A 23812-nucleotide genomic window follows, 5' to 3' on the forward strand; every position below is an offset into this window, starting at 1 on the left:
CAGTTTTTACATCAGTAAATAAGTAAATCATGAAGTCCTCCCAGTGATGGAAAAATCGGCATGGAATGTAGTATATTATGCCCTATGGAGGAAATCTGAGAGGCCTGAAGTCTCAATCAACTGTCCACCTTGGAAGACTAACTTAGATCTTGACTCCCACCAGCAAAGACAGGGAGGGTTTTGTCCTCTACTCTAAGAGACTACACGTCCCTACATCCTGAAGATTATTACAAGGGAGATATGGTGCCCCATTTCTGTGAGGTGGTTCCTCAGAGAAGAATCAAAGATTTCAGTTATATTAGCACCATGCTCTTAGTCCAGAAGTTTTCAACAAATGTGTTCCACAAAATTTTCTGTAATTTCAAGGCAGGTGTAGTGGATTTTTATTATTTTTTAAAATTAAATACCAGAGAAAATCCAGAACATTTTTCTCATTCTCTCTTCTTCATCATCACACTCACATCTCAACCTACATAGCAGGGTCATTCCTTAGTACAATATCAAGGCCTATTTTTTTTTAAAAAAAAACAAATATTATACATGTAAATGGGAAATGAGTCACATTTCTTTTACCATGTCACTGGTTCTTAAATAAAAGTAAAAGGACTAAAAGCTGTTTATCATTCTCACAATCTCCCTATTCTTACTACCATAATATTTACTTGCTATTATTTCAGGCCTCCCTTCCCCACTCCCATGTTGTTGTTTTTGGTTTTGTTTTTTGAGACAGAGTCTTGCTCTGTCACCCAGGTAGAGCGCAGTAGCATCGTCTTAGCTCGCTGCAACCTCAAAGTCCTGGGCTCAAGCGCCCCTCCTGCTTCAGCCTCCCGAATAGCTGGGACTATGGGCACGTGCCACCATGCCCGGCTAATTTTTTTCTATTTTTAGTTGTTTGGCTAATTTCTTTCTATTTATAGTAGAGATGGGGTCTCGCTCTTGCTGGGGCTGGTCTCGAACTCCTGAGCTCAAACAATCCTCCCACCCTGGCCTCCCAGAGTGCTAGGATTTCAGGCGTGAGCCACCGCGCCTGGCCTGGTTATAGTATTTGTTGACTACTGTCTCCCTAGACAGTTGACTCTGCATGCCCGGGGTCTGTGTTGTATCACATTCTCATTCCTTCAGCACAGCTCAGTACCTGGCACACTGCAGACAATAACAGCAACATCTCTGGATCCTTCCATACGGCCATGAACAAGTTAGTCAGGGTTCCTGGACTATCAGAGCTACAACCGACTGGACAGCTTGTGTTTGATGAGTTGAACTGAATTACAAGGAAACCTAGGTTAGACCAGGTATTGTTGTTGTACCTATTCACAGTTGAGGAAACTGAGGCCATAAGACAACCCAGCCCAGGACTTTCGCCTATAAACGCTGAGATCTTTCTCCTTTACATCATAAGCATTTTGTCTTAATTCCTATTGACACTTTGTTAATTCTACCTATTTGAAACTAATTTCTTCCAATATCTTCAGGGTCTTTGGCTACTGACAGCACACATGTCTGAATTTCACATATGTAAGTAGTGAAGTCTAGTCAATCTCTGATCATTATAACTTATAATGAAGATACAGGGTGTTACTAGTAAACAAAATGAATATTCTTTAAAGAATTTTCTAAAAGTCTCCTGAATGTGTTTAGTATTCTTTCCCTTTGCTTATTAATCCCTGCTTAATAGATATTTAGCTTGATGTACACTTTGGCCTCCAACATGTGTTACTCTCCAACAGATGGCAAAGATGGCAAACACAAATGAGGTCTAGATTAATGTTCTTCCATTTCCAAGGAAGAAAATATAGACTACTTTCTGAGTGATGTATAAATTCCCTGACAATTAACATCAATAGTTCCTGCATTAAAAGATGTCTAACAAATCTTATTTGCCAAGAACCAAAGAGGAATACTTTCTCCAAGGGCATACATCTCCGCATATACAGAAACTTGGCAAGCTATCCTACTCAGGCCACAGGTAATTCTAAATCCCTTGCCTACAGGCATTGAGTTGTTGACAACTGAGGATTTTAAAGTGGATTCCCTTGTGTAGATTTACTTTTACAGTTATTAAATCTCCAGGTAATAAAGAGTTTAGATTTCTGTAAAGTAATGGACATCAAATTGGCTAGGCTTTGGGCATCTGAAAATGTAATGCTTATGAATTCAACTAATTGAGGCCATAACTTATATCTGAGTATCTTTGGACAGAGGGGGAGTTTGTATAGTTTGAATTTCCCAAGAGTTGAAAATCACTGCTTTTGGGGGTTGTTATAGCCAAAGCCCATTTCTGTCAAGTTTTTGAGGACCAAACCCAGGAGCATGGCCAATCATACCCCAAAGGTGTATTGACTAGTAGCCAATGCTGCTATGAAATTTTATGCTTGTATGTCCTTGCTTCTGGCCTTCCTAACCCAACCCCAGTGTCTACTGAACTACTGATTTTTCAAAATCCAGCTCCTCTCAGATGTGTCCTTTCCCTGATTCCCTTATCATATAATATTCATTGCATTCACTTTGGTAAGCTTACCAACATCAGACTTAGACACTGTGGTGCAATTGCCCAATTTGACTACTTGTTATTTGTATGCAGATCTGTAGTTCTGGCTGGACAACAAGCTCTTCCTGGAAAGCAAGAGCCACATATTTCTCATTTTTTGTCCAAAGCACATAGTTCAGCATCTGATACGTGATATTCACTTAATATTTCTTGATAACTACAGCTCTAAGACAGATGCTACTTTTTTCCAGTTTCTAATGAGGAAATTATACTTTAAGTTCCAGAATCAGAATTTAAATTCAGGTCTATTTTGTTCCAAAAATTCATGCCCTTTCCACTGTGCCATGCTATCTCTCAATGATAGACAATGCTAAACTGAAGCATTCAAGTAAAAACAGATGGAAATTCCCTACTAATGAAAGCACATAAATTAAAGTTTAGAGAGAGAATTCAAGCTGAATAAGCTTAGTCCCCAAAATGTTAGTTGCTGTGTAGTAAGCAGGGAGACATATACAAAACAATAAATAACACAGTTGAAGAGGAATATTTACCCTCATTCACTTTGCATGAGGATAGACTTCCTGGAAAGTCTTTATCATTTGCTTGTTTTGTTTGTTTGTTTGTTTTCCTGAGCATAAAGTATCAATATTAAGATGAAAAACAAGCTCCATTAAATCTCTTTTATCAACTTAAATTTATTCAAAAATTAGTTGGAAAAAAAATGCCACTACATTTCTACTTCATTTCAACTCCTCATTTTCATCTTGCAATCCCAAAATTATAAAGCTAAGGTAAGAAAGAATAGTGATAACTTGGAACTAAGGATACAAGACAGACAACTTGGCCAACAACTTAACATTAGCCATCCAATGGTCCAAACAGAATGAGGAATTGGAGGAGTCCTTCCATCACCCTAAAATTGGAACCAACCTACCTATTTCCAAGATTAATCTAAGTTTTCCAACAAGACGCCTAGCTTACTTTGTGCCTTAATTACATTCAATACAAATAATGCAAGGAATCCATGAGATGACACAAAATCAGTTCTACACGAAACATTGAGTCTTTCCTGCACTACCTTCTATTCTATCAGCATTTATTTTTATAATACCAAAATGAAGACATGAATGAATTTTAAAAAGGGGAGAGACAGGCAGGGAGAAGTTCAAATTTCCACACTGTGTCCCTTTCCATTTAGTTGTAGTACTTACATAATATGAAATACTTGGAGTGTGAGAAACATATTTATTTATGAAAGCAAGTTTCTTACAGTATACATTCTTGGATACAGAGAAGAAACAGCTACTTTACCCTTCAAATGAAAAAGAATATTTCCTCCAGTGTTAGTCTCCACTAACATCTTCGGTCAGCTCATTACCAGGGATTGTGGAATTATTATTTTATTTTTAAATTCCACTAAACATGCTTCAGAATTACTGTACCCTAATTAGCAATGATCATAAACTAGAAGCCAGCCTTGTTTGCACAGGCTGTCTAGCCAATTCCTGGCTGATCCCTCCTGGTATTACTTTCATTATGAGCACTCAGAAGAATAACTGTGTTTGGATGTCTTGGTTATTGCAATTAGGTTTCCAGGTTACCAACTACCAAACAACCCTGGGCTGAATGTAACTTCTAGACATACTGTTCCAAAGACTCTAAAACCTGCCATATGCATCAAAAGATAAATTGCAATCTTCACCCCCAGGGGGAGTAGAATAATAAATCAAAGGAAAGGGTCACCTTGTACAAACAGTATTGGTTGGGCAACCTTGCACTAAAAAGTCATTCCGTCTAGCTTCAAAAGGAGGAGGAATTTGGCCTCCAAAACTCTCTGAAAACTTGGCCTTTTAAAAATGGACCACCACAAAGAACACTTTGAGAATTTTTCTCTTGTAAATTTGCTTTGCTAATGTGTAAAACAGACTATCTTCTCCATTCAACACTGTTCCACCTCTTTCGAGATTACTGTGTGCACATAAGACCCCACAACTCAAAATGGACAGAGAGGATTTGGAGAGGAAAAACTAGAGAGCCACAGCAACTGAGAGGCAGGGAACAAGATCTACCAGGAATGATGCTTTAAACTGCCACCATTCAATCTGAATAAGAGAAGGCTAAGCCATGGTATAATCATAGTTTTCGATCCTGTGATGAACTCCTACCCATTACAGAGGTACCTGGTTGTATTCCAAAAAGGCTTAAGTTGCAATTTTAGAAACCAGATATTTTCATCATTTAAATGAATTACAATGGAAAGTAGCTCGGACATTTTCTCTAAAACAACAATATTGGGGGAGAAAAGGAATATTGGAATAAAAGGAAGTATGGGATGACAGGCATGAGCTACCGAGGTGAGTGGATCACGTAAGGCCAGGAATTTATGACCAGCCTGAGCAACACAGCAAGACCCCATATCCACAAAAACTAAGAAAAATTAGCCAGGCATGGTGGCTCAGGCCTGTAGTCCCACCTACTCAGGAGGCTGAGGCAGGAGGATCACTTGAGTCCAGGAGTTCAAGGCTGCAATGAGCTATGATCATGCCACTGCACTCCAGACAGAGCAAGACCGTGTCTCTTAAAAAAAAAAAAATTGGATGCTCTTTCCCTGTTCCTTCCAGTACGATAAAAATACATACTTACTTTCCTTTGTTCCCAGCTTTTCCATATATTTTCCATCATTAACCAAACAGCTACCGAAATCTCACCCATTCTATAAAATCTTTCCTAACTGGAAGACGAGAAGAGATTATTTTGCAATTCCATGTGAAGTCTATAAATTTCTTTAAATAACTGTTGACAGGTATCTGCTTTTCAAAAATAAAATATGCTTCAGATCAATTAGGAAAAAATCTCTTTATATGGTTTAAATAACAAATGAAACTGAGAGATTCTTACTTGTAGTTGTACTTTTACTAAATATATGAAGATTTTAAATTGTATTAACTTTTAAATCATACACATCATCTATCCTATTTGAAGGAGGCAGAGATTACTTTTGCCAAATGACTAGTGAATTCTCTATCTCATGTCTTCCACTTAGACAGGATAGATTTTATTCTTTCACATGAGCCCCAAGTATTTTTAGCAAGACAGGCTTTAAAAATTGGCTACAGGAAACCCTATTTCCTTTTATTAGAAACCTATTTCCTTTTATTAGAACCCTATTTCCTTTTATTATACATAAAATGGTAGTTTTTTTATGTTTTCATTTTATTTTTTTAATGATAATATTTTTAATCTAATCCTTTATTTGATAACAATCACAAAGCATAAAAGTTATCAAATAATTATATTTAGAATTAACCTCTATTTTTATATCTATATTTGGATCTCATCAGAAATATTCAGATATATTTATAAATGTCTAAATGATTTTAAATATTTCTTATAATTATATAAAGTCACTTTTTTAGATTATCTCCCTGTGAATGTTCAAATTTATCAGGTTAAATTCTACAGGTAATAATATATTTCTAGTCAGTTCTGGTGACAAATTATATTTCAAGAGATGAAATTAAATAGCCCCTTCATGTTCTTTTTTCTTTTTTTGTATTGGCAATACTCCACAGGAAAAATTTCCCAAAAGAAAGTGGTGCTTCCTCAGCAACCAGAAAACCAAGAATGATAAATTATTTATAGATTGGAATAAAAAAGTTGTACAACCATTTCTTTAAAAGTGTATTTAATTCTGGAAGCAATTAGGGGAAAAATCAGTTCTTCATTAATGGAGGCTAAAAAATAAGAATATGGAAAGGAAGAGAGCCTGTGTGCTAATGTGCTAACTCACAAAGTAACCATCAAACACACTGACATCTGAAGGCATGCAATAACTAAATATCTAACTGCTGTGATTGAAACACATTCCCTGCGTGGTAGACTGTATTTTCCAAAAACGGCCAAAGCAATATTTCTGGCTCACCTCCTTTTTTAGAATCTTGTCATTCTCCTTCAAGATATGGAGTCTATTTCCCCTCCCTGAAAACCTGGATGGGACTTTGGACTGCCTGGAAGAACAGAATGCAACGGAAGTAGTGCTGCACGGTGTCCAAGTATCCATCCCCCACCCTTCTGCCTCTCTCCCTCCACCGCCCCCCATTCCTTGGAACCCCACCACCATTCTGTGAGGAAGAAAAATCCAGCCTACAAGGACAGACCACATGGAAAAGGCAGGTGAAGGCTGCCAGCTGACAGCTGACATTAGTTACCCCTCCTGCATGTGTAGCGACCCTCAGATGACTCCAGCATGCAGCCGTCAAGTCTTCAGTTAAGGCTCCACACACCGTGAAGCAGAGAAAAGCCATCTCTGCTGTGCCCTCCCTGAATTCCTGACACACAGGATCCATGAGCAAAATAAATCATTGTTTTATGCTAAGTTTTGGGATGATTTATTATGAAGCTTTAATAACTGAAACACCTTGTTGTCAAAAAATTGAAACAACATAAAACATAATAGAACAGTAGTATTTAAAGCAAAAACTGACTATAGCCGAGCACGGTGGCTCACGCCTGTAATCCTAGCACTCTGGGAGGCCGAGGTGGGCAGATCGTTTGAGCTCAGGAGTTCGAGACCAGCCTGAGCAAGAGCGAGATCCCCATTTCTACTAAAAAATAGAAATAAATTAGCTGGACAACTAAAAATATATATAGAAAAAATTAGCCAGGCATGGTGGCACACACCTGTAGTCCCAGCTACTCGGGAGGCTGAGGCAGGAGGATGGCTTGAGCCCAGGAGTTTGAGGTTGCTGTGAGCTAGGCTGATGCCACGGCCCTCTAGCCTGGGCAACAGAGTGAGACTATGTCTCAAAAAAAAAAAAAAACTGACTATAGCCATTTTCATATATGGCTGGAAAGTGGCATGATTACTGTGCTTGATGCCGGGTGGTACAAAGATGAGTATTAACAGGCATGACACCTGACCTCTTGAAGTTTACAATCTAGGGGGAGAGACAGACTTCATTCAACTGCGCAACCCTACAAAGGTAAAAATTCAGCTGTAGCATGTATTGCAAAGGAGACAGGCCTGACGTGTACCAATAGTGGGGGACTGACCTACTCAGGAAGGTCAGGGAGGGCTGCCCTGAGGAAATGACACTTGAGCTGGGGTAAGTATGAGCAAAAAAGGCAGAGGGAAGAAGGGGGGAGAAGGTTCCAAACTCAGAGAACAGCCATGTGCAAAGGCCCTGAGATAAGAGGTAGCACGGGGTGCACCATGGACAGAAGGAAGACCAGAGGTCATGCAGTGTCACTTCCACTGCATTCCGATCTTCCAAGCAGTCCAAAGTCCCATGCAGGTTCTCAGAGAGGGGAAACAGACTCCATTTCTTGATGGAGAGTAGCAAGTTCAGAAAAAATAGAGCAAAAGGAAGTGTAGGAAGAGTATGAAGGGTATGAAGACATCAGAACAGGTAGGACCCCAACAACAGGCGGTCCAGACACAGATCCCGCTCGAGAAGCCCTGACATCCAAGCAAAAGAAGAGTTATGGAAGCATATTCAAAAGGAACTTGTAGATCCATCTGGATTGTCAGAAGAACAATAAAGAGAGACTCCTTACACTAAAATAGAGACTCAAGCGACCCGGTCCGCATCCGGCATTCGCACTCGCCACGCAGTTACCGCCAGCACCGCCGCTCCCACTGCTCAGACGGGGAGCGCTCGGTCCTCTCGGAAGTGAATTCAAAAACGGAACTTGTCCCACCACTTCCGGTGACCCGTTCCTCGGACGCTCAGGGTTCCGGTGGCTCCACCGTTCATCAGAGAAGAAACGGGTCTAAAGACAGCCTGATTGAAGAAAAGTCTCAGACAGCCACAAACAATCTAGCTGGGAAACACACAGCAAAAACAATAAAAACTGTCCAAGCTTCCCGCCTCAAGCTAGAGACTTGATCATGGAGAAGGGCCAGGGATGGGGGTGGGAAGAGTGTCTGTGCCACTGGTACTTTTGAAACTGTGAATTAGGTTATTTTATTCAAATATCTTGGACCTGCAAGTGTTTCTTCAGCATCTTTTGCTTCTTTTAAAGGTTAAGCTACAGCATACTTGTGCTGAAGGGCCTTTTTAACTGGAAGGATAGTTTTGTAAAAGTTCACTTGATGCCACATTTTCCTTCCTGAAACAAAGTATCTTGTGCCTGCATCTGCCACTACCAAGACCAGATGCTTCTGATCAAGGTTCTGGAGTTCTGGACTGCAGCTTGCTTGTCGTGCAATACTACACCAAGTGGAAGGAGAAGTCTTCCCAGCTCTGGGTGATTCTCAGAGTGGCCAGATGCACAAGGACTGAGGCTTCACTTTCAGACTGCAGATATTTTTATTCCTATAAGTATTAAGTTCTTTGTAATACTGTATTTTGTGGTGTTATGTTCTACCAGTTATTTACAAATGATGTAAAAAGTTTTGTTAAATGTTGCTTTTAATTTCAAAAAAAAAAAAACAGTAACTTTCAGACTTCTGCTGACCAAAACTCAAAGCGAAGAATATATCTTATGTTGAAACCCAATACACACACACACACACACACAATCTTAATCAAAATCAGTTTCACAAAACAGTACTTATCCTCGTTACCTACTGTGCAGTCTGATATCTTCTATTTTATATTTGTATATGTTTGTCACAACTAATTAAATTGATTTTCAGTGTATTAAAGAGTCATGATTTGAACCTTAAAAACATTGATGTAAGGCCTTGCAGGCTAAGTTAAGGCACTTATTTTTATGCTAAGAGTAATGGGAAATCACTGAAGAGTTTTAATCTCACTGGTAACAGGACTAGATTTGTGTTTCCATACTCTGGCTGAAATAAAACAGAAGAGAGAATGCAGAAGCAGAATGGATGCCAGAAGACAAGAGTAGGAGACTACTGTGGAAAATCAGGCAAGGTATTACAGTAGCTTGAATCATGATGGCAGTATTTCAAAAATACTTAGGAGTTATAACTGATGGAGGTAATCAATTAAACAGTGAGGATGAGGGAGGTTTATGAGTTAAAACTGAATGGATAGTGGTACCAGTATCTGAGAAGGAATATGGAAGGAAAGCCAAGGGCAGGGAAGATACCTCTTGCAAATAAAACAAGCTTCTATTTTGTAGGTATTGCTAACTGGAGTACAATAATTTTGAAGCATGTTTAGTGGAATTTTTTTAATAATTCCATAGTTCCTGGTAATATCTTAACTTTAGTTGGAACTAACACTGGATAAAGTATCATTCTTTTATCACCATGGGTACACTTACTGCATATTCTAGACACAATATGCTATCTTGGATAGCTAAGAATAGCCCTAAATTTTTGCTTAGCTAGTTGATTAAAACTGGGACTTACTCATGGCCTGATTAAATGAGGTTAAGATGCCAGATTTTCTTCAATGTAATTCAGAGCAGAGGTTGGCAAACTATGGCCCATGAGCCAAATTCTGCCTGCCTTCTGTTTTCCAATAAAGTTTCCAATAAAGCTACACCCATTCAACTCACAAATTGTGTATAGTTGCTTTCATGCTACAGCAGCAGAGCTGAGTAGTTATAACAGCGACCAAACAGCCTGCAAAGCCTAAGATATTTACTGCCTGTATACGGTAAATGAACAACTGACTTAGAGGAAGGGATCCAAAGACTGAAGGAGATAGAAATCTTGGAGCAGACTTGTCATGGGCACTCTACACACTAATCTCCTATCTACATGACTCAAGTGAGGATCCCAAACCCAATCCCTTCACAACAAGGCCTTGAGAAACACATTGGTGAGGAATGTTGCTCCAACTCTGAAAGTGCTCTAGTGGTTTTTCTCCTAAGACCAGACATGCTGGTGGAAGATGCTGCATTTGAAATGGGCTTTCTGATTTCAATGAGGTATCAGCATCCTGGGTGGTAGAAGAGAAAAGGCAGCACTTATTCTCCAGGGATGAGGCAGGCAGAGTAACCACAAGAGACAGCAGAGCCAATGTGGTAACCACAATGAACTGATGTGATGGAGACTAAATTATGGAATTTCTAGGATTAAAAGGGTTGTACAACTTACTACTTGATTTGCATAACAAAAAATCTCCAATCTTGTAAATAGAAGCTTGATTTAAACTATCAGTTGTCTCAACCCCACAATCAATTACCAAACCTGACAGCCCCCAAAACTGACGGGGAGGCCTGGTAACCTTGCAGGAGGATGCTACAATAATTGCACAGATAAATATTTTGAGTCTTCCTCAAAATCGTTTCAAAGAGACCTGCAGCCATTCACCCCAGAAATATGATGTGGCCTGTAGGGAATGAAATACCCAGCCCACTGAGGAATGACCAAACACTGGCCCTTAGGAGACACCAGTTCCCACTTAGACAGATAAATTGCTTTCATCCACAGGGGAGTGTGTCTGTGTATGTGTATGTATGTGTGTATATATATTAGAATCACACAGTATTGTTAATACTAAAAGAAAGGAGGGATGATGGGAAATAATTCAACTGTCCATCAATTAGTGAATGAATAAACAGTATGGTGTTCATAAAATTGAGCAGAGTGCTGCAAGGAGAATGAGGGAACCACTGCTCCCCACAACACCACATTATGTTAAGCAAAAAAGCAAACTGCAAAAGAATGTTAGCATATGATTCTATTTACATGAAGTTCCAAACTTAACTATATATTGTTTTGGATTACATATATATGTGATAAAACTATAAAGAAAGATAAAGGGATAATAAATATAAAGTTCAAGATAGTGTTTACATATTAGGAGGAAACAAGAAATGGGACTGAGGAAAGACATATGCAACTGTAACTGTATTTGTTCTGTTCTATCTCTTAAGCTGGATGGAGTACATAGATGTTAATTTTATTGTTTGTTCTATAAACTTTAAGTATATTTTCTATTTTATATGTAAACATGATTCATAGATTTTTAAAAATAATAAAATTAATGGAAGATTCCAGCAATATTATACAGACAATACTATCAAGAGCTCAGATTCCTTTAGAACAAAAATTTGGGCCATTCCACTAGTTAAGAATCCCAAGCAGAAGAAGTACTAATTAAAGGTAAGAAGGGAAGAACAATGCATAGTAGAAGAGGAAGGATTTTCTATTTGAACGGAATTCCCACCGTATGAATCTTGAAGGGAAACAGATCCCACCACCACTCACAGAAGGTAAAAGGCCAGACATTCACTTGATCAGGCCCTTTGTAGCTTAACCCATCAGAACAAGACCTTTTCTTGGCCCAGTGGTCCCACCCAGGGCTTTTACACCAGGGCTGATGGTCCAACAAAGCAAAGAAGGTAAGAATGGTGCTATCAACAGCAACAAAGTCCACTTTCTGGAGGAAGCGTCTGAAACATCCACTGTCAAATGTCTGGAGCAGTGGTTCAACAAGCTGAATGTCTCCATTGCTCAGTGGTGGTGACAGGACTGTCTTTAATGGCCTGGTCCTGTGATATAATGTGATCTGATTCTCACTGCCTTCACTCCCTTACAACTGCTTATTCTCTGGGCTTAGTTCTCCAGCCCCATCAGATATTTTCAAAAATTCCTTTTCTGCTAAAATAAGCCATTGACATTTTCTTTTGCTTACTGCTAAAGTCCTGGTTAATTCACATGCATGTTTTTCACTGTATATCTTAATCTTTGTGAAATTATGTAAACCCTCAATATTTGAAGAACAACTCCAAGATCTAGTCACACACTGAAGTCAATAAACTTGTTCTACTTTATTTGCTGAAGTATTTCTCTTTCCATGTATTCATATAATAATGATCTCAACCCTTTATCAAGCATCTGCTCTATGATCGCCCCAGTCAGAAATAATAAGTACCACCTAGCCTCCGTAGAGGGTTTTGTAGTGATCAAGCACTTACATTTACATTTTCTCCTTTTGGTAAAGCAGTCAGTATGATGTCAGTGACCCCTGTCTTATTCCACTCAGAAGCCACTCAATTCACATGGCTTTTATTAACCCCAGCAGCAACTGACATAATTTCCATTCACTGAGTTCTAAATGTGTATCAGGCACAGTGCTAGGAGCTTAACATATATCTACATGTTCCTAATCCTCACGATAATTCTTTAAAGAAGGTATTATTATTTCTGTATTTCAGATGAAAAAAGAGATCTTGGAGGAAAAATAATAGTTTGTCTCCAACACATGATGCTCTTCCCCATTATCTTCCTCCAATCCTTCAAATTGCTTTGTTTGCCTGGCAACTTGGTAGATGTTATTGAAAACATCTGGCCAGAAGAGCTAAAGAAACCAATTGGCTGCTAGCAACTAATATGTCATAAAAAAAAAAAAGAAAAGAAAACAAAGAGAAAGAAAGAAAGAAAGGAAATGGCCCTTTGATAGTAGCACGGTGAACATTTTAAAAATTTAACAATTCAATCATTGGTTCTTGCCTCAATATCTGTGTCTCCGATCTCTTCACACTCTGTAGTAAATTTCCATGTAAAAATATTTTGGGTTTCCTGTGGGAGTTTTTTACAAGCAGATCTGCCAAAGCCATTTCAAGCACTGTATTGGAAACATTCAACATAAATATCCTGTCCTATAGGGAATATTAGCAAAGGCAAAAAAAAAAAAAATTGTCAATTGAGAATACAGTTAAAATAATTCCAGGCAAGATTTTTTGACTTACAGTGACTTATCAAAGAAGAATATTAAGGAAATTAAAAGAAAATTGTGCCCCTTTTCTGGATTCACTTCCTAATTTTTGTCATTCATATATATATATATTCTCCTTATCATCATCAAATCAAGGTCTGATAAATTTTTTAAAAACCCTTTCTTTACTCTTTCAAGAGCAAAAAGACACTGAATGATCATCTTTAATTAAATTTTGTTAATTTAGTAGGAAATGCACTAACACACAATATATTAACATGCAGTCCCTCCTAACCGTGAGCTCTGCAGGACCATGTCTTAGTCATCAATTTCCTCCCCTGTAAAATGTGAATAATAACAATCCCTACTTCATAAGGTTGTTGTGAGGATTAAAATAGATAATCTTTGTAAAGTGCTTAGAACAATACTAAACACATATTAAAGAAATAAATACACACCCATACACACACACACACACACACACTCACAGTCGGTTTTGGTTTTGTTTATCTTGCAATATTTGGGCTGCCTCAATGTTCAAACAGTTCACATTTCAAATATTTCTGATTGTCACTGTTATCAAAAACACAAACAAACTGTGTCCCCTGCTTTCATGAAGGGGAATGCCATTTACCCAGTGGCCCAGGCCAGAAACCTATGAATCATCCAACTAATCGCTCTTCCTCACCCCCCACATCAAACCAATCACTAAGTTCTGTCTAGCAGATCCGATCCTTTTACCATCCCCACAGCCTCTCCTATCAAGAGTACCCCATTCATCTCCATCACGTGGTCTCCCGGCCTCCAACCTTGCTGTGGCGACAAGAGGGACTCCGGCAATTCCCCACTGAAACCCCTTCCATATCTTCCAAACAGTCAAAATTCCTTTTAAAAACCCTTAAGGTTGGTACCTTTCTACTACACAAGCCTCATCTCTCACCTATCTCCAGCCCACCCTTCGATCGCAACCTCTTCCCACGCTTCAGCCAAACAGAACATGTGCCCGTTTCTCGGATGTGCGCGGCACTACCCCAGCTGCAGACATGCGTTCGCACGTGCTGCCTCCCTTACCTGGAACACTCTTCTTCCCTCCGTTTGCCTGGCTAACATCTATTCACTCCCTGTAGGTTCAACTTACATATCACTCCTTCCAGGAAGCTTTAGAGGATTCCCTGGCCTAGGGTAGCCACCCCTCCAGCAGCCTGTGCCTTCTGTGTCCCCCCACACAGCACACTTCCTTAGGACAGCTTGTGGACAGCTCTGCCTTCTCCACTAGACAGCCAGCTTCGGGAAGTCGGGGGCCTTGTCTGGCTTCCTCATCATTGGAAATCTAACTGGCATGATGCCTGGCATGGAAAAGGTACTTGAAACATTTTTTTTTTTTTGATGAAAAAATTTGTGATGTTAATTTTTTACGACCAAAAAAGAAGAGCCATACATTTGTGATTAGTGTCATTCCCTGAGGCTCCAAATCTTCCCCCATGAAAGGAGGTTTAAAATAATCACAAAGACATATAGCAATTCATCTGCAGACTCCTCTTCTCCAGACTCTGCCAGAAAAGCCATCTTTATAATCCTTTAGGATCATTTAGATGGAGTACTAGGAGAGTGTCATTATGATTTTATAATTCTGTCTGTGTACTCTGAGCAATTACATGGTATCTGGGACACACAAGCTAAGCTAACACTGCTACATATTAAAATGCAGACATCTAACCAAGATTGTCTTTCTATGAATGAATACATTTATAGTGAGTGTTAGGTTCTCTTGACATCAAATTTGATGCACACAACTTTACTAACTTGATAACATAAGATAGAACAAAGGGAATTCCTAAACAGAGAAATTATAATATCAATGTGGTTATACATAAGGAAGTGAATTGGGGAAGAAAGAAGGGGAACCAAGTTTAGGAATAAATTTAAAAAGTCACTAAGTTAAAATGCTGAAAAATCTCAGAGACAAATCACATTGCCTACATTACATAAATGCCCGAGTATCTGTGCTGTAGACTAATAGGTAAGGAGAGCCCAAGTTAATCAATATTATTGATAAAATAATTAAAATAGAACTAACACAAGGGAATAGCAATCTGATTAGGAATACAGGCTAGGGGAAAGGCAGTTTAATCCAATTTGCATACACTATTTGACTAAATTATATTAGTCTATTGAGCATTCATGAGAAACAAGCTATACATCTGCAAAAGCCATACAAAAAGAATTTTCTTTGCTATAGTAAAAAAAATATGTTTTAGTTGACATTTTCATTTTTTTTTTAATCCAGTTTTTAAAAAGCAGTTGTGGAAGATCTTGTACTAGCTAATGCAAAATCTGTGGTCCTAGAAATTGAGTTATATGCTTGCTTCTAGAAAAACAGGTCACAAATATGGAGTTTTATCATTTAGAATATAATTTATAAGATGCAACTTGAGTAATATGAGATGGATTATTTTATAAAAATTTCTAAAAGTTGGCAGCCCAGTTACATAAGGCTGGATAATTTGAAATAGCAAAGATGGCCATGGAGGTTCATAGATCTTTGAAACTCAAAAATACTTACTGCTAGAAAAGGGGGAAAAAATACAAAGCAGCATAGACTGCCATTAGAAATTTCCTAGAGAGAAATGTTCCAGGTTAAATATTAGACACTGCAAACATAGCAAGTCAATGTAGTTGCCTCTCTCCCACAATCAGTCACTACTTAGTTCTGCCTCCAGCTAACAGGTGGGCTGAAATCAACCTTATTTCAACAAACCAAACATCCAAACTATGTAATCATGGGATGACATCTGAGCATGATCTGGCCAGCTGCTTATAAAGGAGTCTTTCACAGTGACAGATGGGAATTTTCATTGTTGACCAAGCTAGACACTAGGGCACACCACCTCCATACTTCATGCTGAAATCAACCAAGTGCAAATAAAGAGCCCTACCTCTAAAAAAAAATGCCTCCATCCATCTGTTCTCATATACACTGGTACTTGTTTTATTTTGCACATAAAGATAAGACTATTAGGCTCCTACTTTTGAAGCATGGACCTTTTCAGTTGTTTTCCCAGCATAGCTCTACATGAGAGCTGAGTTACTCACACACTTTTTCACAACCTTTAACCAGCACCACACTTGAGAGGACAGCTGGCTCTTTGGGGAACAGTATGGAGTCAGGGACCTAGCAGATCTAAGAGACCCGTGGGATCCAACCCAAGTCCTTGGCCTCATTGGCACAGTGTTCTCACCATACTACCCCACCAGGGAAACTTCAAAGATTTATTGCTGCTGTGTGCCACTCTGCATCTCTGAAACAAAGTTTCCCACAATCCAAAAATACTTCCTCCAAAAGTTAAATATTTAAGATCACATGTGCACGGGTGCACATACACACATGCGTGCGCACACACACACACACACACAAAATTTGTTCTAAATTATAGAGAAATAAAATGTAAAGTATCTAACCTAAGTTTCTATATCCTAATCAAACATGAAAGTATTATCACAGATGACTTCATATAATGGTTTCTTATAACTGATTACCCTGGGTTTCACCTCCCTTATTCCTTTAACACATCACTCTCTGGGGTTTTCTTTTCTGGACATACAATCGTGGGGAAAAATGGAAACATCTCTTCGGATTGAAATGTTTGTCCAGAGTGCTATGCTATCTTCCATTCTAAATACAGAAACCACCCTCCAAAACAGGAACGTTCTCCAAACTTTTTCCCTTCGTGGTGTGGCTACAAGTTATAGTACTTTAAAAAAAAATTCTGACTGGAAGTGCCAGGAAATCACAGCACCACATGCTTATCTACATTGAAGAACGCTCTGAAACTTGAGAAATGACAGGAGCTACCAACAAGGATTGCTGCCAGTCAGTCCAGCAGTTTTTCCCTGCATGCTGCCTGCTCCATGAAGGAGTGAGACAGTTGGGCAGCACTACCTCCAGGATTCTACAGGAAGGCTCTGACCCACAACACCTTAGATTAAAAGGCATTTTGAAATTTAAATCAATCTCAATTCATCTCCACCATCTTGGCATACAACTGAAATGTGTGAGTCAGAAGAATGTATTTCTATGTAAAAATAGATAGAAAAGAGATATCACACTTTCTTTCAATAAGTTGTTAGTAGTCTTCTCTAATTTTTCTGAAAAATAAGTTTTCTTTCAATCTGACCTAAATTCTCCAAGCTTCCGACCATACCTTAATTTTGATTCTGCCATCTTGTTACCCAGCAATGTCAGAGAAGAGCTAATCACCATATTTTTATAAGCATTGAAGCCAGTTATTAGTTGGGTCTAAATAATTTTCTTCCTTTGAGTTAACAATATCAGATATGACTTTCCAATCTTTTTATTCTTTTCCATGTCTCGAATTCCTGGCCTCAAGTGATCCTCCTGCCTCAGCCTCCCAGAGTGCTAGGATTACAGGTGTGAGCCACTGCACTCGGCCTCTTTTCCATATATGTCACTTTTTAAAATTCTTTCTAGGCCGGGCGCGGTGGCTCACGCCTGTAATCCTAGCTCTGGGAGGCCGAGGCGGGTGGACCGCTCGAGGTCAGGAGTTCGAGACCAGCCTGAGCAAGAGTGAGACCCCGTCTCTACTAAAAATAGAAAGAAATTATCTGGCCAACTAAAAATATATATACAAAAAAATTAGCCGGGCATGGTGGCTCATGCCTGTAGTCCCAGCTACTCGGGAGGCTGAGGCAGTAGGATCGCTTAAGCCCAGGAGTCTGAGGTTGCTGTGAGCTAGGCTGATGCCACGGCACTCACTCTAGCCCGGGCAACAAAGTGACACTCTGTCTCAAAAAAAAAAAAAAAAAAAAATTCTTTCCAGAGTCCTCCTACAACAATTACCTTGTTGTAACTTCTAGCTGGCATGTGTTAAGCGTATTTCTATATCCGTATGGTGAGAATCTCACCACTGGCTGGCATTCAGTAGGCTCATGGTAAACATTCTCAAGAACACGTAAAATCATACATGAGCAGCATTCAATAAAAAATTGAGCATAGTTTATCTGTCTTCCATGGCTAGACACTGCTATTTATCTGGTCATGTTTTCCTATTATTCCTATTATATGGAAATAACCATACTATTCCATCAAGAATAGTTCCTCTGACTTCACCAGAAAACTCAACAAGCTCATTCCAACAATTATTCTGGTTCAGGATGATAGGGAACAAAAAGAAATATATATATATAAGCAATCATCCTAAAATGTTAATCTAAATATTGATTTTCTAGCATATACACAGGTATTTAAACTACCATCAACCAAAAGCTTGATATACCTTGGCAGAACTTCAAATGATTTGCTGTAATATTTATTCCTAAAATTTCATCTTTCTATATTCAATATAGGAATAACAAGCTCTTTTCTGTTCAATGGGTTTTGCTGTTGGAGTTTCCAAAAGGACTCTATTTTAGCAGGAACTTATATGAAATTTTTTATTGAGAATAGTTGACACTTCAATTAAGCGGTATTTTTAATTTTAATTGACAAATGAAAATTATATAGATTTATGGGGTAAAATATTATGTTATGATATATGTATACATTGTGAAATGATTAAATCAAGCTATTCACATATTTATCACTTTTTTGTGGTGACAACATTTAAAATCTACTCTTTTAGCAATTTTCAAATATATAATATGTTATTGTTATCTATAGCAGCGGTCCCCAACCTTTTTTGACACCAGAGACTGGTTTCATGGAAGACAATTTTTCCACAGATTGCGGGGATGGTTTAGGATGATTCAAGCACATTACATTTATTGTGCAGTCAAACCTCTCTGCTAATGCTCATCTGTATTTGCAACCACTCCCCAGCACTAGCATCTCCGCCTCAGCTCCATCTCAGATCATTAGGCATTAGATTCTCATAAGGAGCGTGCAACCTAGATCCCTCGCATGTGCAGTTTACAGTAGGGTTTGTGATCCTATGAGAATCTAATGCTGCTGCTGAGCTGACAGGAGGCTGAGCTTATGCGGTGAAATGCAAGGGATGGGGAATGGCTGTAGATACAGATGAAGCTTCACTTGCTAGCCTGCCGCTCACCTCCTGCTGTGTGGCCCAGTTCCTAAAAGGCCACAGACTGGTCTCAGTCACGGCTTGGGGGCTGGGGACCACAGATCTATGGCCAACATGCTGTACAACAGATCTCCAGAACTTATCTCTGCTGTCTAACTTTATACTCTCACAAACATCTCCCCATTCCCTACTCCATCCCCACCCCTAGTCCCTGGCAACCAACATTCTACTCTCTACTCCCATGAGTTTGACTTTTTTAGATTCCATATATAAGCGAGCACATGCTATTCAGCCATAAAAATAAGGGAAATTCTGCCATCTGCAACAACATAGATAAACCTGGAGGACATTATACTAAGTGAAATAAGTCAGCCACAGAAAGACAAATATGTGGTATTTTTAAAGATACACATTTCATTAGTAATTTGACTATTTTATTAGATACTTTTTCTATTTTTTTCTTAAAAGGTTGATAATTATTTTCTAAATGTTTATTATATTTATCCCTTTGTTTAGAACAGCTTATTACTAGAATAAGAAATTATACATGCTCTAATATCCTTGTCTGCCAATTTCACAAATACTAAATTTCCTAAAATCATGTTTAAATGCCAAAGAGGAGATGCAACAAATGCCATGATACATGTTAAAGGCCAAATTAAAATTGCCCATCTTTCAGCTTTTTATTAGAGCTGATTAAGGTTATTAATAGATATTTTTCATTAGACTAATATTTTACATGTTGACATAAACACTTTTGTCTTTCTCACTCTTGTTCAAACACATATAACATACATATACACACACCCATACATACATACACATACATACACACAGCTCAATTCTGAAAAAAGGTGAAACAAGAAAGTATGAAAGAAAAGTGAAATACAGCCAGTTGTCCTTTAGCAGGAAACTCTTCATAGAACCTTAGCAAGGTCATAGACGCCTTGGAATCACCATGGTCACTGATGTGAACTGGCTTCCTTAAAAGAATGCTTCTTACTTAGGAGTCATATTAGAGAGGTAGTGGGAAGGTATAAAATAAAAGATTGGGGAAGGGCTTCAATTACTGTTGGAAGAATTTACAAATGTAGGCTTTATTTTCATTGATTCTTCAATAAATTAGTAAACCTTATTAACATGATCTGGAATGAACAGCAAGACCTACATACAGCTCTAAGTCAAACCAGAAGGAGGCTTCCATTGGGAGGGTCTACAAATGGCTTCACTGAAACATGATAAAGCCAGAAGCACTTGAACTAAGCAGTTCAACACAAACTGTATCTACTAATCGAATCACTTATTACATGATATAGAGATGTTCATCTATCTGTCTTTTCAGCAAGACTAGAAATTCCTGGAGGTGAGAGGTCATGCGTGTCCTGCTTACTTTGCTTACTCTGCCCACCCTACTGCCCAGTATAAGCATTGAATCACATGGAAGCAAAGTGGATATGGCAGAAAAACAAGAAGAAAGGAAGCAGCAGTCACATAAGGCCAAAGGGTAAGAGCCAAAGAGTAAAGAGTGAGGGCTGGTAAATGTATCACACCTGCAGGAGCAGAGGTCTCCGATGCATGAGGACAGGGGACTCCCACAGATTGCTAAGAGAAGGAGGAAGGAAAGGAGCTGGTAAGGCAGCTTAGAATACGGAAGCACAGAATGAGATCTGCAACCAGGCTGAGAGGAGGGAGAGGAGGAAGCAAAGAGAGGGCTGGGAAATCATAAGTAAGGAGATGAGCTGCCAAGGTCAGAAGCTAAGAAAACTGTCTTCATTAAAACCACCACTGACACAGGGAAAATGGGAAGAAAGATGAAAATACAGCTATCCAGAATGGAGGAGCGGAGGCCAGAGCACACGGGCAGTCTGGGAGACCTCTTTATCTAGATAGTGGGGAAGCAGGGCCTGTGTGCAGAGACGGGGCGGTCTGCTCTGAGCCCGCACAGTGGCCTGACTTTGAAGCAGGTGCAAACCACCACAACAGTCACCTTATTCCTCTTTTTTCTTCTCTCCCTTTTTCTCCCACCACCCCCAATTTCCTCCTGCCACCAAATGAGACCCTGTGCTTTTTTCAGGTTAGTGGAAGAGGCCCATTATAGCTCTGCCATTCCCTGTTCCCGGGACAGGGCCACAAAGAGGAAGAGGAATGGCACCAGCTGACCTGGCAGTGTCTCTTCAAAGGTAAGTCTCAAGGAACAGAAAAGAAATGACACCAACCACAAAAGAATTTCAAATGTTAAGGTGATGTGCACATTCTAGTTACCATGACCTACAGTCAGCAAGTGGGTACCATCTTGTCCAAATTATTAACTTTCTAAAGAGCAAGCAGATCATACCATGGACTTGGGTGAGGTGCTCTGAGGAAGGGGAAAGAAGTGGAATGCTACAGGTTCTGCATAAGCCCATCCAAATCCAAAGGTCTTCTTATAGTAAAATGTATGGGGAATAATTAGAATTAATATACTTTAAGCAATTTTGAAAACTGAATTGTGTATACTGGTATGGTGGCTTTTATTATGCAGGTCCATCACTGAAAACTCAAAATGTATGGAATCACTTACGATTTGAGAGAAATGCCCCAAATTTTGGTGAATATGTAATTTTACTCATCCTTGATGACACATCTTTGAATAAATTTTTTTGTGTGCTACTACAGTACTGAAACTTCCCCTTGAAACAACTCTAAACCTCTAATTTGATATATGCATGCTTTGAATCCACTTCAAAAATAATTCTCTATTCTCTGATGTCCTCCCTTATATACAATCATATTTCCAAAGAATACCAGTCACCAAGAGCACTTAACAAGGTGTGCAATCTTTTCTCAGTGAACACTAATGTTGAAAGGAAGTCCTCAGCTTAGACCAAGAAATTAGAATCTATAATTTTTGTGAAAGGTCAGTGTCTATTCAAATTTTGAGCACAGATAGTCCTCCAACTTATGAACTTGTTGAATTCCAAAAGTTTGATTATAAACCAGTTGTGGTAAAGAAAGAGGTAGTTCCCCCATAGTAAGAATAACACACACAATAGTCAGGTTCTCAATGCAGCCTACAAAAGCCTTTTCCACTTGTGCTCTACCTAAAACACCAATAATAAGACCGTAGAACTCATAGCCAAGGTGATATTTCCATGAGAAAATCCTTTCAGAGTTCCTTTTTGGGATGCCAGGAACCCAAAACTCCCTTTCTGGCAATGAAAGTACAAGCTCCCCTTGCAGAAAGCAGGCTTTGCGGTGAAGGCCATGGTGTACATTTTGGGGAGAAGGGTCTTTCCGAACTGGGCATGTGAACACACTGCTTGTCCAGCCTGGGAGGAAATGCTAATAAGACAGAGTGGGAGAAAGGACTCAAGGGAGTAAGTGGGAAAGTCGGGCAAGGGTGGGTGGGGGACACATGGAAGAGCATGGACAGGCAGTTTCTCATCACCTCCTCCCATCTCCTTTGCATTCCAAAAGTTCTGCTTTCTTTTCATCCCCTTTGAAAGGCTTTGTGGGGAAGGACTGAGAAGAAATGAAAGTCTACCATGGGGCAGTAAGAGGAAAGGAGTAAGGGGAAGGCAGTCGCCAATAGCACACAGGCTGGAAGAGATGCAGTCTTCTATTTGGAGGTAACAGGTAGGTTTCTCACGTGTGAGATGCACGTTCACAAATCAGAACCTGTGCATGTGGCTCGTGCATAGGCCCAAAGAGAAAACAATGGTTACTGTCCCCAAAACGGAAGCACAATTAGCAAATTAAATGAACTAGAGCCCTTGTGAATGCTTCTGTTATTAAAATCCCTTAAGAAAAAAAAAAGCATATTCAATAAATTTTTTGCACACCTGTTGCAGTTTAGTAGGGACAATGTCTTCATCAAAGAACCAGAATCCAGAGTAAATATACTGTGCTCACAGTTTTTAGGAATTCACACATATCAAATTCTAGTGTAGAAATCCAGGTTCTGTCACCAATTTCATGCAAGATAGCATACTTCAAGCAGGTGTGTATCCTTCAGACAAAATCATAACCAGAACTAATCCTTTATTACAGATATCAACTGGTGGTCATTGTTTAGCTGTTACATAAACACAACCTGAAAAATGTATACCTTTGTCTACTTTAAGCCATAAAGCCTATCAGCTTCATAAATAATCAATGTAACACACATTGAAAATCCAAAATCCAAACAAAAATACTAATTATTTTAAATAATGTCTAGGAAGAGCACCTCTTTCCACAGATTATTTGAATAATGAATTTAACCTCCTAGAAGGACCTATTTGCTCCTGTTGGGCAAACACAAAGTGAGAGGAAATGGTGAGAGTTGAGGAGAGTCTCTCTGGGGCTCTGGACTGTAAGTAAGAAAAGCTACTTTTCCTGTGAGCCATTTCTTCACTGACAGGACTCACCCATTGGAAGCACTTGTTTAAGTGGGGTCCAAACGGGAAGAAGGGCAGCCTGGGGTGGTGAACAGAGTCCCAGTCTGGGTCTAAGTACAATTTCCCCTGTCTCACTGGGACATTTAAGGCTGTTGCCCCAACTTTGGTTTTTGTTTATATATATATACACACACACACACACACATATATGTATATATATGTATATATATATACACATATTGTCTCAACTCTGTTTTTAATCTACCTTTTCATCCACAAACTAAGGAATACATCCTACAGAATACCTGAAAATTCCACTTGGGTTTCAGAAGCTATGTGGAATGT

The 23812-nt window shown here is 39.1% G+C and overlaps 1 protein-coding gene across 6 annotated transcripts in view; it reads right to left on the reverse strand.

The window, feature by feature from the left end:
• Positions 1 to 23812, reverse strand: part of DCDC2 (doublecortin domain containing 2) — a 151735-nt gene that overhangs the window by 122191 nt on the left and 5732 nt on the right. The window lies entirely within an intron of this gene.

Source organism: Lemur catta, chromosome 5, assembly GCF_020740605.2.
Source record: "Lemur catta isolate mLemCat1 chromosome 5, mLemCat1.pri, whole genome shotgun sequence".
Taxonomy (NCBI): Eukaryota; Metazoa; Chordata; class Mammalia; order Primates; family Lemuridae; genus Lemur; species Lemur catta.